We start from the raw sequence: 16,116 nt of genomic DNA, 5'->3' as shown, positions 1-16,116 counted from the left end.
AGATTTGAATGTGAACATAGCCAAACCATGTCACACAGCATGAGTTATGTGCTTGGTCCTGTTCTAAACACTTTACAAAGTTGAACTCATAGAATCTGCATAAGAACACTATGAAGTGCCTGCAATTATGATCCCCATACACAGATGAGAAGACAAGGCACTGAAAGGTTAAATAACTTCCCCCGTGTTACTTAGCTAGTAAGGGCAGAACAGGGAGTTGAACCCAGGTGATTTGGCTCTAGAATTAGAGATGATTCTTGAATGATCTTAAATGAGATCCAGAGATATGAAAAACAAGTAGTTGCCATTTGGGGAGGGATTCTTGGAACCTAGAGAGAGATAAGGTTGAAGGGCAAGAAGAAACCAGACGTCAAGGACTTTATTTCATGGACAAAGCATGTACTTTATAGAAAGCAAGGACAAATGGAAGCTTAAAAAGAAGAAAAAAAATTACAGCCGGGTGCAATGGCTCATGTCTGTAATCCTAGCACTTTGGGAGGCCGAGTTGGGAGGATCACCTGAGATCAGGAGTTCAAGACCAGCCTGTCCAATATGGTGAAACTCCGTCTCTACTAAAAATACAAAAAGCCAGACATGGTGGCGGGTGCCTGTAATCCCAGCTACTCCAGAGGCTGAGGCATGAGAATCGTTTGAAACTGGGAGACGGAGGTTTCAGTGAGCTGAGATCGTTGCCACTGCACTCCAAGCTTGTTTCACTCTCATTGGCAAAAGAAAGGGCTTTTTATTGCTATTTCGTTCTTTTTTTTTTTTTTTTTAGGTGAAGTTTCTCTCTTGTTGCCCAGCTGGAGTGCAGTAGCATGATCTTGGCTCATTGCAACCTCTGCCTCCCAGGTTCAAGCAATTCTTTTGTCTAGGCCTCCCGAGTAGCTGGGATTATAGGCGTGTGTCACCATGCCCAGCTAATTTTGTATTTTTATTGGAGATGCGGTTTGACCATGTTGGTTAGGCTGGTCTCAAACTTCTGACCTCGTGATCTGCCTGCCTTGGCCTCCCAGAGGGCTGGGATTACAAGTGTTAGTTAGCCATGACACCCAGCCTGTTTTTGGTCTTCATACTCAATATGGATTAGGCCTCTGTGCAGAGGCAGTTGTTTCTTTGCTACCAGATTGGTAATTTAGATCCTGCAAATTTTGGAAAATAAATTAATCTCCAAGTTTTGTTTTCCCCTCAAATGGTAATGCTCTGCTTATTATATCAGTGAGCATTTACTGGAGCAACTACTGGGTACCTACTAGTTGCTCTGCTAAGTTCAAGGGACTTTAGGTGAACAGGACACTTTTCCTGTCCTCAGCTGCTCACATTCGAGTGGGGACAACTCACTGTGTCCAACTCACTGTACCGTAACATGACATGTGATACGAACAGGGACTGCAGAGGAGAAGTTGGGGAAGAGGGGTGATCTTTTAGCTTTTTATTTTTCTGAGATATAATCAATGTACTGCAAAATTCACCATTTTAAAGTAGAAAATTCACCTTTTTTTTTTTTTTTTTTTTTGAGACTGAGTTTTGCTCTTGTTACCCAGGCTGGAGTGCAATGGCGCGATCTCGGCTCACCGCGACCTCCGCCTCCTGAGTTCAGGCAATTCTCCTGCCTCAGCCTCCTGAGTGGGTGGGATTACAGGCACGCGCCACCATGCCCAGCTAATTTTTTGTATTTTTAGTAGAGACGGGGTTTCACCATGTTGACCAGGATGGTCTCGATCTCTCGACCTTGTGATCCACCCGCCTCGGCCTCCCAAAGTGCTGAGATTACAGGCTTGAGCCACCATGCCCGGCCACCTTTTTTTTTTTGGAGACGGAGTTTTGCTTACTGCAATCTCCACCTCCTGGGTTCAAGCAGTTCTCCTGCCTCAGCCTCCTGAGTAGCTGGGACTACAGGTGTGTGCTGCCATGCCTATCTAATATTTTGTATTTTTGTAGAAATGAGATTTCACCATGTTGCCTGGGCTGGTCTCGAACTCCTGAACTCAGGCAATCTGCCTGCCTTGGCCTCACAAAGTGCTAGGATTACAGGTGTGAGCCACTGTGCCAGGCCAAAAATTCATCATTTTAAAGTAGAAAATTCAGTGGCTTTTAGTATATTTACAAAGTTGGGCAACCACCACCATGATCTATTCCAGAATATTTTCTTTTGTTTTTCTTTTTCTTGTTTTAATTTGAGACAGGGTCTCACTCTGTGGCCCAGGCTGGAGTGCACTGATGTGACCATAGTTCACTGTAGCTTCAACCTTCCAGGCTCGAGCAGTCCCCCCACTGCTGCCTCCCAAATAGCTACGATTAGAGTCATATGCCGCCACACCTGGCTAATCTTTTTATTTTATTTTATTGCTTTTTGAGATGGAGTCGTATTCTGTCCTCAGACTGGAGTGCAGTGGTGTGATCTCGGCTCACTGCAACCTCTGTGTTTTGGGTTCAAGAGATTCTCCTGCCTCAGCCTCCTGAAAGCTGGGACTACAGGTGCACACCACCATGCCTGGCTAATTTTTGTATTTTTAATAGAGATGAGGTTTCACCATGTTGGCCAGGATGGTCTCAATCTCTTAACCTCGTGATTCACCTGCCTTGTCCTCTTAAAGTGCTGGGATTACAGGAGTGAGCCACTGCACCCGGCCTACACCTGGCTAATTCTTAAATTTTTTGCAGAGATGGGATCCCACTGTGTTGTGCAGGCTGGTCTCAAACTCCTAAGCTCAAGTGATACTCCTCCCTCGGCCTCATAAAGTGCTGGGATTATAGGCATGAGTCACTACGTTCTTCCCTATTCCAGAATATTTTCATTACCCCAAAAAGAGAGTCCAAACCCGTTAAGCAATCACTTCTCATTTCTTTCTCTCCCATCCCCTGGCAACCAGTAATTAACTTTTTGACTCTATGGATTTGCCTTACTGGACATCTCACATAAATAGAACCATACGATATGTGACCTCTCATGTCTGGCTTATTTCTCTTAGCATATATGTTCTCAGGATCCATCCATGTTGTAGCATATATCAATACTTCATTCCTTTTCATGGCTGAGTAATAGTCCATTCTACAGACATGCCAGTTTTTGTTTATCCATTCATCAGTTGATGGATGTTTGGGTTCAGCTGGACTTTGAATAGATTTTTGCACAGTGTAGGAGAGAGGGTGTGATAAAATACACCATTTTAAAGTAACACATATGTTTTGTGGGATTTTTTTTTTTGGAAAGAGTCTTGTTCGGTTACCCAGGCTGGAGTACAGTGACACAATAATGGCTCACTGCTCCCTCCATCTCCTGGTCTCAAGTGATCCTCCCGCCTCAGCCTCTCCATGCCTGGCTAACTTATTTTTGTTTTTTTTGTTTTTTTAGTACAGAGGAGGTGTCACTATATTGCTTAGGCTTGTAACACATATGTTCATGTCGCTCAGTACTTACTGAATGCCATGCACGTTTCAAGTCCTTTACCAACAGTGACTTCCTCAGTTCTTATTACAACCCTACGAGATGGCAAATGAGGCACAAAGAGGTAGAGCAATTTGCCCAGGTTGCCAGCCAGCAAGTGGAGAACTGGAGACCAAATCCAGGCAGTATGGCTTCAGACTTCATCTCTCAACACCAAGCTGTGCTACAGAGCAGGGACATGGGGCCGGGTGGGCCCAGTCTGTGAACTGTCTAGGTGGGCTAACGGCAAGGAGGGTGCGGGAGAGAGCGATGGATGAGGCCAGAGACTGTGTGTCCTCCGCTCTCAGTAGCTGTCCATCTCGAAGACAGATCTAACCATGTCATTCACCTGTTAAAAACTGCCGCTACAGCTGGCCTCAGTGGCGCATGCCTGTAATCCCAGTACTTTGAGAAGCCTAGGTGGGCAGATCACCTGAGTTCGAGATCAGCCTGGCCAACATGGTGAAACCTCATTTCTACCAAAAATACAAAAATTAGCTGGGTGTGGTGGCAGGCGCCTGTTATCCTGGGTACTTGGGAGGCTGAGGCATGAGAATCGCTGAACCCAGGAGGTGGAGGTTGCAGTGAGCCAAGATCACGCCACTGAACTCCAGCCTGGGTGACAAGAGTGAAACTCTGTCTTAAAAAAAAAAAAAAATTTTTTAGAGATGGAGTTTTGCTATGTTGCCCAAGCTGGTCTTGAACTCCTGGCTTCAAGGGATCCTCCTTCCTTAGTCTCCCAAGGTGTTGGGATTGCAGATGTGAGCCTCCACACCCAGCCCATCCTGCTTGTTCACTGCGGCACATTGCCACTTTGTCCTTCCTCCCTTCCATCCATCCTTTCCTAGGACCAGCTCAAATAACTTCTCTTAAAGCTTCTTGGATCCTCTGGATCCCTCCAGAACGTGGCTCTGCCAGGTTCTGTGTAATACTGCAGAACTTGTTTAGTTTGTCCCTACCAGACTGTGAGGTGTCTCAAGGCTGGGGATGTTACTTGTTGAATCATATTTGTTGGATAAATGATTGGTTAGGGCCGAAGGGTTAAGACCTTGGATGTGATGTGTTTTATGGATTGCAGCATACTCAGGATGTTTTAAAACGAACAGCATGATCAGTGCTGTTTTTCACTAAGCTGGGCATGGTTAGTTGTGTGGAGACTCAATGAAGGAATGAGATCCTGGAGTCAGGGACAGGAACATGAAATCAGCACTGATTGAAATGCCTGGTGCCGGCTGAGAGCGGTGGCTCATGCTTGTAATCCTAGCACTTTGGGAGGCCGAGGCAGGTGGACTGCTTGAGTTCAGGAGTTCGAGACCAGCCTGGGCAACATGGTGAAACCCTGTCCCTACAAAAAAAAAAATACAAAAATTAGCTGGGTGTGGTGGCGTGCTTCTGTAGTCCCAGCTACTCGTGAGGCTGAGGTGGGAGGAGAATTTGAGCCCTGGAGGTCGAGGCTGCCAGGCCACGGCACTGAAGCCTGGGTGACAGGATGAGACCCTATCTCAAAAGAGAGAACGAGAGAAAGAGAGAGGAGAAGAGGAGAGGGGAGGGGAGGAACTCCAGTGCCAAAGAGGAGTCACTAAATCTAAAAAATATATACATTATAACCACTGATTCCACCCCTAGGTTATATACTCAACAGAAATGTATATATACATTCACCTATAGAAAAGTTTAACACAGCTCTTAACGGCACCATTACAAATATTCCCATACTGGAAGCAGCTCAGATATTCACCAATAGTGGATGAATTAAAAAATTGTGGCATAGGCCAGGCGTGGTGGCTCAAGCCTGTAATCCCAGCACTTTGGGAGGCCGAGGCGGGTGGATCACGAGGTCAAGAGATTGAGACCATCCTGGTCAATATGGTGAAACCCCGTCTCTACTAAAAAAAAAAAAAAATACAAAAAAGTAGCTGGGCATGGTGGCACATGCCTGTAATCCGAGCTGCTCAGGAGGCTGAGGCAGGAGAATTGCCTGAACCCAGGAGGCGGAGGTTGCGGTGAGCCGAGATCGCGCCATTGCACTCCAGCCTGGGTAACAAGAGCGAAATTCCGTCTCAAAAAAAAAAAAAAAAAAAAAAAAAAATTGTGGCATATTCATTGAATGAGATACTACATAAAATGAAAACAACCACTACTTCATGCAAAAATGTGCTTAAAGCCATAAAGTCATGTTAAGTGAAAGAAGCCCATAGAGTGTGTACTGCAAAATCTCCTTTACATAAAGTTCAAAAACAGGCAAAATGAATCTAGTGTTAGAAATTAGAAGAGCAGTCAACCTTGGGTGGGTGATGACTAAAGGGACATGTGGTGCTTCTGGAGTGCTGATCGTCTAAGTACTATGTTTTGGTGTTAAAGTTCACTGAGAAGTACTCTTAAAAAAATTTTTTTTTTTAAAGATGGGATCTTACTCTATTGCTCAGGCCAGCCTTGAACTCCTGGGCTCAAGCGATCGCCTGCCTCGGCCTCCCAAAGTTCGGGATTACAGACATGGTGAGCCATCACGTCTGGTCCGGGGTACTCTCTTAACTTGTGAATTTTCTGTTTATACATGATACTTCAATGAAAAGTTTGTGCTTTAAAAAATGGGAAGAAAATAAAAATGATTTGTAAAAAACTAAAAAGCTTTGTTTCAGAAAGAAATAAAGAGCTGACTTAATGAAAAAATAAACAGAGAAATGAACAATGAATCTAAGATTCTGAGCTGCTTCTCTCAGTTGCCCATTTGGCTAGTTGTCTTGAGATTTATAATATTCCATGTTTTAGTTGTAAAAGTAATAACTACTAACAATTACATTTTGTTTTACAACATTCAAACCATATGGAGTCATTCTGTTTCCTCTTTAGAACATCTCTGTGAAGTTCATTAATTATTCCCAGTCTTCAGAGGAGAAGAATGGAAGGTCTGGTTGAGGTGTCATTGTTTTTCTTTTTGAGATGGAATCTTGCTCTGTCGCCCAGGCTGGAATGCAGTGGTGCAATATTCACTCACTGCAATCTTCACCTCCCAGGCTGAAATGATTCTCCTGCTTCAGCCTCCCAAGTAGCTGGGATTACAGGTGCACGGCACCACACCTGGCTAATTTTTGTATTTTTAGTAGAGGGAGGGTTTCACTATGTTGGCCTGGCTAGTTTCAAACTCCTGACCTCAAGTGATCCACTCGCCTTGGCCTCCCAAAGTACTTGATTACAGGCATGAGCCACCGTGCCCAACCCAGAGAGATTTCTTAATTTCCCCTAAGTTGAAGGGCTAGTTAGTGACTGAACTGAAACAATTTCCTTTAAGTCCTGTTTTTTTTCACCACAACTTGGGGCCATGTGAGGTTGGCAATTGTACTTGGACTCATAGTCTCCAGGAACAGAGAGCAGAGGAAGGAGGCCAGTGAGGCAAGAGTGGCGAACAGTCTACATGATAAGTCCACAATGGAAGCCTTGTAACTAATTATGTCAGGCCAACAAATAAGCAAGCAAAGCTTTTTTGGCATGCGAGTTTAAATCCATTGTTCTTTTGCTGCTTTTCTGCTTAAATAATTAAGGCTCTTAAGTACGAATTAAATGACCTCAAGCTAACAAAAAGGGAATGCCATTGACTCAATTGAGTTGTAATTGAAAATCTTTTCTGCTGCTTTCAGTTAGTTTTCTGCACACACGAACCTTCCATGAGTGGTCATGGAATGATCCAGCATGTTTTTAGCGGGACAGGGCCAGTGGGGCTTTCCGATTTGATATTCCATCCAATGCAGAAATGCCTCTCCAACATTAGTGATAGTCATGATCTGATAAGCATGTGCACCAAGAGCTTCACTTGGGCCAGGCACTCATTTATAGTTTTCTGAGATTGCTGTTATCAATATCTCTATTTTACATTTGAGCAAGTAGATTCAGAGAGGCTAAGCAAGTTGCCCTAAAACACACAGCTAATTATGGCAAAGCAGATCCAGAGTCAGGTCTTCCTGACTTGCTATTTGGAGGATTCAGTTGTTGTGCATCCTGGCCTTGAATTCCTACAGTGATGGTTACATCATCATTTCCATGAGGCACTTCAGGCTGTGACTGGAAAACCTTACTAGGAAGATCTTTTTTATGTTGAGCTGAAATCTTCTTTCTTGTAACTTTCATCTATGAGGCCTACTTCTGCCTTCAAGAATAATATCGATTAAGAGCCCTCCTTTATGCCAGGCATGGTGGCTCACACCTGTAATCCCAGCACTTTTGGAGGCAGAGACAGGAGGATTGCTTGATACCGGGCATTCAAGACCAGCCTGGTCAACATAGTAAGACCCTGTCTCTACAAAAAAAAAAAAAAAAAAAAAAAATCATTAAAAAATTAGCCAGGTATTTTGGCTGTAGTCCCAGCTGCTCAGAAGACTGAGGTGGGAGGATCACTTTAAGCCCAGGAGGTCAGGTCTGCTGTGAGCTACCATGGTGCCAGTGGACTCCAGCCTGGGCAACAGAGGAAAAAAAATTCCTCCTTTGGGGTGGAAAAGCCACTCATCCAAAAACTTAAAGTGAAGGGGTATGTTAGTCTGTTGTTTCTAGAATGATGCTCGGTTATCTCTTGGTGTGCAAAAACTACCCTATATTCAATGATTGCCTACTATCTCATGAGTTGGACGGATTTGGGTAGGGCTTAGCTGGCAGATTCTTCTGCTACATGTGTGTTACCTGGAGTTAGTTGGTAGTATTCAATTTGTGGCTAGTCTGGCTTGGGGATTTTTTTTTTTAAGTTCATTTCTATATTTTCATCTGAAGGCTTGATGATTTAAGATAGCTTTGCTCACATGCCTGACACCTTGGCAGGAATGTCTCGGAGCCTCTCCATAAGGCCTCTCCTGTAGGGTAGTTGGACTTCTTACATTTCAGCTAAGTGTCCCAAGAGATAAGACTGCAAAGCTACCAGGCCTGGGTTTGAAAGCTGGAACAGTATCACTTCCGAGTTGAAGCAGGCACAGAGCCCACTCAGGTTCAAGTGGAGAAGGCGTGGATCCCACTTAAGAATGAGAGGTGTATCAGAGAGTTTACAGGCATTTTTAATCTGTCACACTGAGGATCAGCCTAAATGTGTTTCCATTTTCCTGGGTAGGGGGTGGTAAGTACCTGTTTGGGCTTGAAATATTTTCTCTATTTTGTAGCATTTTAAACTTTAGGAACTTTTTTTTTCTTTTCTTTTCTTTTTTTTTTTTTTTTGAGACAGAATCTTGTTCTGTCTCCTAGGCTGGAGTGCAGTGGTGCGATCTCGGCCCACTGCAACCTCTGCCTCCCGGGTTCAAGCCATTCTCCTGCCTCAGCCTCCTGTGTAGCTGGGATTACAGGTGCGTACCACCATACCCAGCTAATTTTTGTATTTTTAGTAGAGATGGGGTATCACTTTGTTGGCCAGGCTGGTCTCGAACTCCTGACCTCGAGTGATCTGCCCACCTTGGCCTCCTGAAGTGCTGGGATTACAGGTGTGAGCCACCGTGCTTGGCCAGGGACTTCTCTTCTCTAATAATTATTTTACTTATATACAACAATCTTTACCAGTACTAATTGTTTGCTGAAGTCAAGGATGACGAATCTGTTACAGTCCTATTAGGACGATTCCTCCTCCCCCCTCTTTTTTTTTGGTTTTACAAGGATAAAAGACTTTCTGATAGTTCATTTATGGCTTAAACACATATGAGCAAAGGACAGATGGACACTATAGAATACAGAACGTAGAAACCCTAAATCAAATAATTTTTTTAAAAATAGCTTAATTTATACTCTTACTATATTATATCATTTTCAGACTTTCATTCCTGCAAAGCATTTGTGGTATTTTTATTCTTTGAAGCAGTATTTTGTTTTTAAAAATGCACTGATTTACTTATTTGTCTCTTCTTTTTTCTAAAACAAAGCAGCATTTTAAAGGTCTATGATTGGAGCCAGGTGTGATGGCTCATGCCTGTAATCCCAGCACTTTGGGAGGCCAAGGCAAGCAGATCACTTGATCTCAGGAAAGTCTGAGACCAGCCTGGACAACATGGCAAAATCCCACCTCTACAAAACAATACAAAGACTACCTGGGCATGGTGGTGTGCACCTGTGGTCCCAGCTACTCAGAGCCTGAGGTGGGAGGATGGCTTGCCTGATAGGTGGACATTGCAGTGAGCTGAGATCACACACTGCACGCCAGCCTGGATGACAGACTGAGACCCCATCTCTAAATAAATAAATGAATGAATAAAGTTCTGTGATTGGGGTCAATGGTAAATTTCCCATGTGTGCACTTTATTTTCCATTAGACATTGCAGCAAAATTCAGTGGTCGTTCCTCTATCTATATTAGCAGAAGGAGTTAATTGAAATTGTTTCTAATCTTTTGATCCTTGTCACACTACTCTGCTATGCAATAATACACTAAAGAATTTTCAGAAAGTAAATGTTGGGGACTTAATATAGCTCCCTGCCTTAAAAATATTCCATTTTGTGGAGTTAGGCTAGCAGTTGGTATGCTGTGTTGACCAAAAGATCTTGTTTTAGAAAACAGAAAATGCTTTAATGTAGAAATGAAATCAAGAGACTTAAGATTAGAGATGTGAGTGCATTTTTGCTGGTGCCTTTGCTCCTTCTGATTTTCCTCAGGAAAATTTTTCATGGTGATTCAAAAACTGAAATAATATAATCCCAGCACTTTGGGAGGCCGAGGTGGGTGGATCATGAGGTCAGGAGATCGAGACCATCCTGGTCAACATGGTGAAACCCCGCCTCTACTAAAAATACAAAAATTAGTTGGGCATGGTGGTACATGCCTGTAGTCCCAGCTACTCAGGAGGCTGTGGCAGGAGAATTGCTTGAACCCAGGAGGCAGAGGTTGCGGTGAGCCGAGATTGCACCATTGCACTCCAGCCTGGGTAACAAGAGTGAAACTCCGTCTCAAAAACAAAACAAAACAAAACAAAACAAAACAAAACAAAAAAAACCCCAAAAACTGAAATACGAGCTTTTTCATGGGCAGATATTATTGTTTGTTTGCTTATTTATTTAATGTTTGTTACTAACAAGTCATTTCTGCAAAAAAAAAGTTAATAAACTTGGGCACATTCATGTACATTGTTTTGTTTTATTTTAAAGTTCCAGTTTATGGAATTATTTCAATAAGTATTCATTTACATAAATACATACTTAATACCTGTATAAATATATTAATATTCATTCATTCATTTATTTGAGAATAATGAATGAATTATGTCACCCAGGCTAGAGTGCAGCGACATCATCTTGGCTCACTGCAACCTCTGCCTCCTGAATTCAAGTGATTCTCCTGCCTCAGCCTCCAAAAGTAGCTGGGATTACAGGCACCTGCCACCATGCCCAGCTAATTTTTGTATTTTTAGTAGAGATGGGGTTTCACCATGTTGGCCAGGCTGGTCTCGAACTCCTGCCCTCAAGTGATCTGTCCACTTTGGCTTCCAAAAGTGTTGGGATTACAGACGTGAGCCACTGTCCCCAGCCTGTAAGTGTTTATTTATTGAAGTATTTTGATAAACTAAAACTTTAAATACTTTGATATTTAAAAATTTGTTTTTTTACTGACCTACTGAAAGGTAGAACAAACACCTCTGTGTCTGGGACCAGCAGAAGGAATAAACCGCTGGAGAGATCTCTGAAGCCCCTCGTGACCCTCACCTTGATTCTCTTTCTCTCTTCTCAAGGGTGACCACTCCCCTGAAAGCAGGGTGATGACCCTTCCCTGGCAAATCATTTTTCCTATGCTACATATGGTGTGTACCCATACACAAGGCGTGGGCCTTTGCATTCTTCATGGTTAGGGAGAAAGATTAAAAGAAGAATCATCTTCTGAACCACTTGGGAAATTAGATGAAAGTCAAATTTTGTCTACAATAAATACGATATTATTGGAACACAGTGTAAAGACCTATTTATGGCTGCTTTTGCTCAACACAGTGGATTTGAGTAGTAGCTGCTCAAACTGGATGGCTCAAAAAGCCTAAAATTTTTCCTGTCTGACTTTTTACAAAATGGTTGCTAACCTCTTGTGTAGCGTAGGCACACAAACTACACAGAGTAAATAATCTGGCTAGAGGAAGAGCAACATATAGGTACATATGCCTGCACCAGGAAGGGAACAAAACACTTTTTTTCTCCACTTAAGCCTAAGAATTCTGCTGTCCTTTTTTCTTACCTCAGGAGATCAGGAACGATCGACCTTTCTCCTCCCAACCTCTGTCCACTCAGTGATGTTACCTTACTCCTCCGCTTTAAGCATCTTTTCTCTTGCCTCACTATTCCCAACCTCATGTCAACAAAACCAGCAAATTCCATTTGTCCTGTGACAAAAAGAATAGTTTCCTAGTCCAAGCGCGGGCTCACACCTGTAATCTCAGCACTTTGGGAGGCAGAGGTGGACGAATCACCTGAGGTCAGAAGTTTGAGACCTGTCTGGCCAACATGGCGAAAACCTGTCTTTACTAAAAATACAAAATATTAGTTGGGCATAGTGGTGGGCACCTGTGATCCCAGCTACTTGGGAGGCTGAGGCAGGAGAATCACTTGAACCCAGGAGGCGGAGGTTGCAATGAGCCAAGATTGGCCACTACACTCCAGCCTGGATGACAGAGTGAGACTCCATCTCAAAAAAACAAAAAAAACAAAAAAAAACAACAATAGAACAGCTCCAAGGATAGTCACCTCCCTGCTCCCAAAAGTTCTCGGCTCAGCAGCACACTTTGCCTGTGCCTCTCATTAGGCACATTGCGTTCCCTTGCAACTTCCCTTGTCTTTTGTCTTTTGTGGCTTAGAATGCTGGTTTATTGCACACAGAGAGACTACATCCACACTGGCTGCAGATAGATAGGTGAAGGTCAGCAAAGTAATTGAGCAAATAATCTCTTTTTGTGGGGGAGGAAGGACGACATCTTACTCTGTTGCCCAGCCTGGAGAGCAGTGATGTGATCTTGGCTTACTGCATCCTCTGACTCCCAGGTTCAAGCGATTCTCCTGCCTCAGCCTCCCAAGTAGCTAGGATTATAGGTGCATGCCACCATGCCCGGCTAATTTTTTTTTTAGTAGAGACTAAAAATATAAGGTTTAGGGTTTTGCCATATTGGCCAGGCTGGTCTTGAACTCCTGACCTCAAGTTATCCTCCTGCCTCGGCCTCCCAAAATGCTAGGATTACAGGCATGAGCCACAGAACCTGGCCTGATCTTTTAAACATAAATAATAAAGAATTGATGAGGCAATTTCCATTTCTTTTGCAGAAACAAATAACTCTTCCTTGTTTCTTTTCTTTTTTTCTTTTGAGACAGTCTTGCTCTGTCGGCCAGGCTGGAGTGCAGTGGTGTGATCTTGGCTCACTGCAACCTCCACCTCCCAGGTTCAAGCACTTCTCCTGCCTTAGCCTCCCGAGTAGCTGGGATTACAGGCAACTGCCACCACACCCCACTAATTTTTGCATTTTTGGTAGAGATGGGGGTTCTACCATTTTTGTCAGGCTGGTCTTGAACACCTGACCTCAAGTGATCTGCCCATCTCCGCCTCCCAAAGAGCTAGGATTACTGGTGTGAGCCACTGTGCGCAGCCCTTCTGGGGGTTTCTTTAATGATGGATATTCCCCCTTCCTAAGCCAGAATTATGCAGATAACTTTCTCAACTGATTATTTCCTCTTCCAAGAAGAGCTGAAGAATGCACAGTGTTAAGCACATGGGGTGCTTGATAGTGTAGTGGTAAGGTTCAAGAGCTTTGAAGCCAAGCAGTCTGTTAGCTACGAGACCTTGGACTTCTCTTAGCACAGAAGAGAGGAATGGCTATCGCATAGCAATCTGTGGCGTCTGCCAAAAAGATAGAATATAAAGATTAATCATACAATAATACTCAGCCTTCAACCTCAAAGTGCTTTTAAAGGAGCCTGTGAAATAAAATAATAAACCATAGAAAATAATAAGTACTGCCAGGTAAAAATCATTCAAGGTAAGAGAGTGATTAATATTTACGAAAGAAATACAGAAAGGGATTGGAGTGGAAAGGAGTGAGACAATCGAGAGGGCTTCCTGAAGGAGGTGGCAGGGAGAAACAAGGATTTGGGTCCATGGAATTCAGAGCAAGAATATTCTAGACCCTGAGGATAGCATGAGCAAAAGCATTGAGACTGATATATCAGGTTGCATATAGGAAACAGAGACCAGAGAATGCCTTGGTTTCATTGCAAATGAAGGGAAATGGAGAGAAGAGACTATAGGGTTGAGGTCTGGTAAGGCGAGGCCTTGAGTGTCACGCAAAGGAGTTTGGTAGCTGTGACAGTTTATATGGTCCTACTAGTAAGACGTGTAGCTGTGTAATGAGAGCTTTTGAGCCTGAGCTCTGTCGTCAGTTGTGAAAGACTGTCGTACCATAAGGGCCTTGACTTTTCCTATCTTGGTCCAATGTCACTCCTTGCAGATTTACTGTCTCAGTACAAAAGATGTGAAAGACACTGAAACATGCTGTTTTACAAAACATCTCAGAGGCCAGGCACAGTGGCTCATGCCTGTAATGCCAGCACTTTGGGACGCCAAGGCAGGCGGATCACGAGGTCGGGAGTTCGAGACCAGCGTGGTCAACATAGTGAAACTCTGTCTGTACTAAAAATACAAAAAATTAGCATAGTGGCGGGCACTTGTAATCCCAGCTACTGGGGAGGCCGGGGCAGAAGAATCGCTTGAATCTGGGAGACTGAGGTTGCAGTGAGCAGAGATTGCACCACTGCACTCCAGTCTGGGAGACTGCGAGACTCCATCTCAAACGAACGAGGAAAACTCAGAAAGAGCCAGTTGAGAAGGAGTGTGCAATGGCCTCATGTTTGTACTCTCAAATCAAGAGAAATATTCCTGACCATAGTGGAATATGTTATCTGTTGTTGTCTTTCTTATTCCTACACAGCTCTGGTGGTAGAAACAGGCCAGTGTGGAGATTTTCGTATTTGAAGTGGGTGGAAGCGGGTTGCGGGTGGAGGTGAGAAAAATGATTTTCTAAGCGATTCCCTTGGTAGGGATGTACAGGTGTATCAGTGTTCCAGGTGTTTCTAAAGCAGTCTCCAGGAGCCTCCCTGCTGAAGGTATTATTCAGTGCTTTCACTGTTAAAGTTGGTTCATTGAATAAAAAATTGTATAATGTTTTTATAAAAATGTATGCCCCAAATTGTTTGCACAGATTCTAAATTGGATGAGGAGGTTGATAAACCTAACTAAGGTTCAGAATGTCGTTTCAGTTTGACAGGGAGAACTAAGACGCTGGGCATGGTGACTCACTGTTTTAATTCCATCACTGAAGGCCGAGGCAGGTGGATTGCCTGAGCTCAGGAGTTTTTGAGACCAGCCTGAGCACAGGAGTTTGAGACCAGCCTGAGCACAGGAGTTTGAGACCAGCCTGAGCAACGTAGTGAGGCCCTGTCTCTACAACAAAATAGAAAAATTGGCCAGTCATGGTGGCTCATGCCTATAATTCCAGACTTTGGGAGGCTGAGGCAGGCAGATCACCTGAGGTTGGGAGTTAAAACCAGCCTGACCAACATGGAGAAACCCCTGTCTCTACTAAAAATGCAAAATTCGCCAGGCGTGGTACATGCCCGTAATCCCAGCTACTCAGGAGGCTGAGGCAGGAGAAACACTTGAACTCAGGAGGCGGAGGTTGCAGTAAGCCGAGATCATGCCATTGTACTCCAGCCTGAACAACAAGAGTAAAACTCCATCTCAAAAACAAAAAAACAAACAAATTAAGCCAGGTGGATGCCTGTGGTCCCAGCTACTAGGGAGGTGAGGTGGGAGGACTGCCTGAGCCCAGGAGGTTGAGGCTGCAGTGAGCTGTGATTACGCCACTGCACTCTATAGCCTGGGTGACCCAGTAAGATCTGTTTCTCAAAAAAAAAAAAAGAAAAAGTAAGTGTGATACCAGGTGGTGTAAATAAGAGGAAAATAAGTTAATGACTGCAAACGATGATTCCCCTGTACTCTACTTCGATGCTAGTTTTTGCAGAGTCACAGATCAAAGATTCCACATTTGAAATCTGAATGGGAAATGGTGGACTTCTGGGAATGGAGAGACTCCTATTATAAATGAGCGTAGGGTCGTTTTGTTTATGAACAGGCATTTTTGCTGAGGTGTGAAACATTCTTTTGGGAAGTGATGCTCTTTCAGATTACCATGGCGAATCTCTCCTAGGCATCCAAAATATATATTAACTTTGAGAGGTTTCATTTTCACATAGATTTACCCCCCACCAAATTCTTACCAGTTCTGAGTATTACATGCCCTTTCTGCCATGTGTCTTCACTTGTGCGTGTCCTGTCCCCTCTGTAAAAGGCCAGAGAACTCTACTCCAGTGTTGACGCTTTGGGGAGCCTTTGCCTTAGGTAGAACCTATTACTCATTAGGGTAACTGTGAAATTCTTCCCACATATATCTCAGTACCTGGCCTATTCCCTGACCTGGCAACTCTCACTAGAATGGAGTGTGGGCTTCTGTCCGTAGTGTTTGGGGAAAGCCTCCTCAATTTGTCATAGCCTCCAAACCTCGACTGAGACTGAAGGTCAGGAAACATTTGAGCTGCTGTTTTATTTTCCTCCTAGGAGTTAAGAGGAAAGTGAAAGATTCCTGGGCTCAGGACTCTCAAAAGTAGAAAAAAAGAAATGAAAGCAGCCGTCTCTCACTGCCTTCGTTGCCCCTGCAG

The 16,116-nt window shown here is 43.8% G+C and overlaps 1 protein-coding gene across 7 annotated transcripts in view; it reads left to right on the top strand.

The window, feature by feature from the left end:
- Positions 1-16,116, top strand: part of RBM47 (RNA binding motif protein 47) — a 217,693-nt gene that overhangs the window by 19,403 nt on the left and 182,174 nt on the right. The window contains exon 1 of one of the 7 annotated variants that reach the window (XM_074396042.1): positions 1-5,923. This exon is cut by the window's left edge and continues 14,111 nt beyond it. The exons of 5 other annotated variants lie outside the window; for them this stretch is intronic. The gene's annotated coding sequence lies outside the window, so the exon portion shown is untranslated. One more of the 7 variants, XM_074396039.1, reaches the window with a different exon arrangement.

Source organism: Saimiri boliviensis, chromosome 3, assembly GCF_048565385.1.
Source record: "Saimiri boliviensis isolate mSaiBol1 chromosome 3, mSaiBol1.pri, whole genome shotgun sequence".
Lineage (NCBI taxonomy): Eukaryota > Metazoa > Chordata > Mammalia > Primates > Cebidae > Saimiri > Saimiri boliviensis.
Note: the sequence above shows the minus strand (reverse complement) of the source record. Positions and strands in the feature narration are given on the sequence as shown.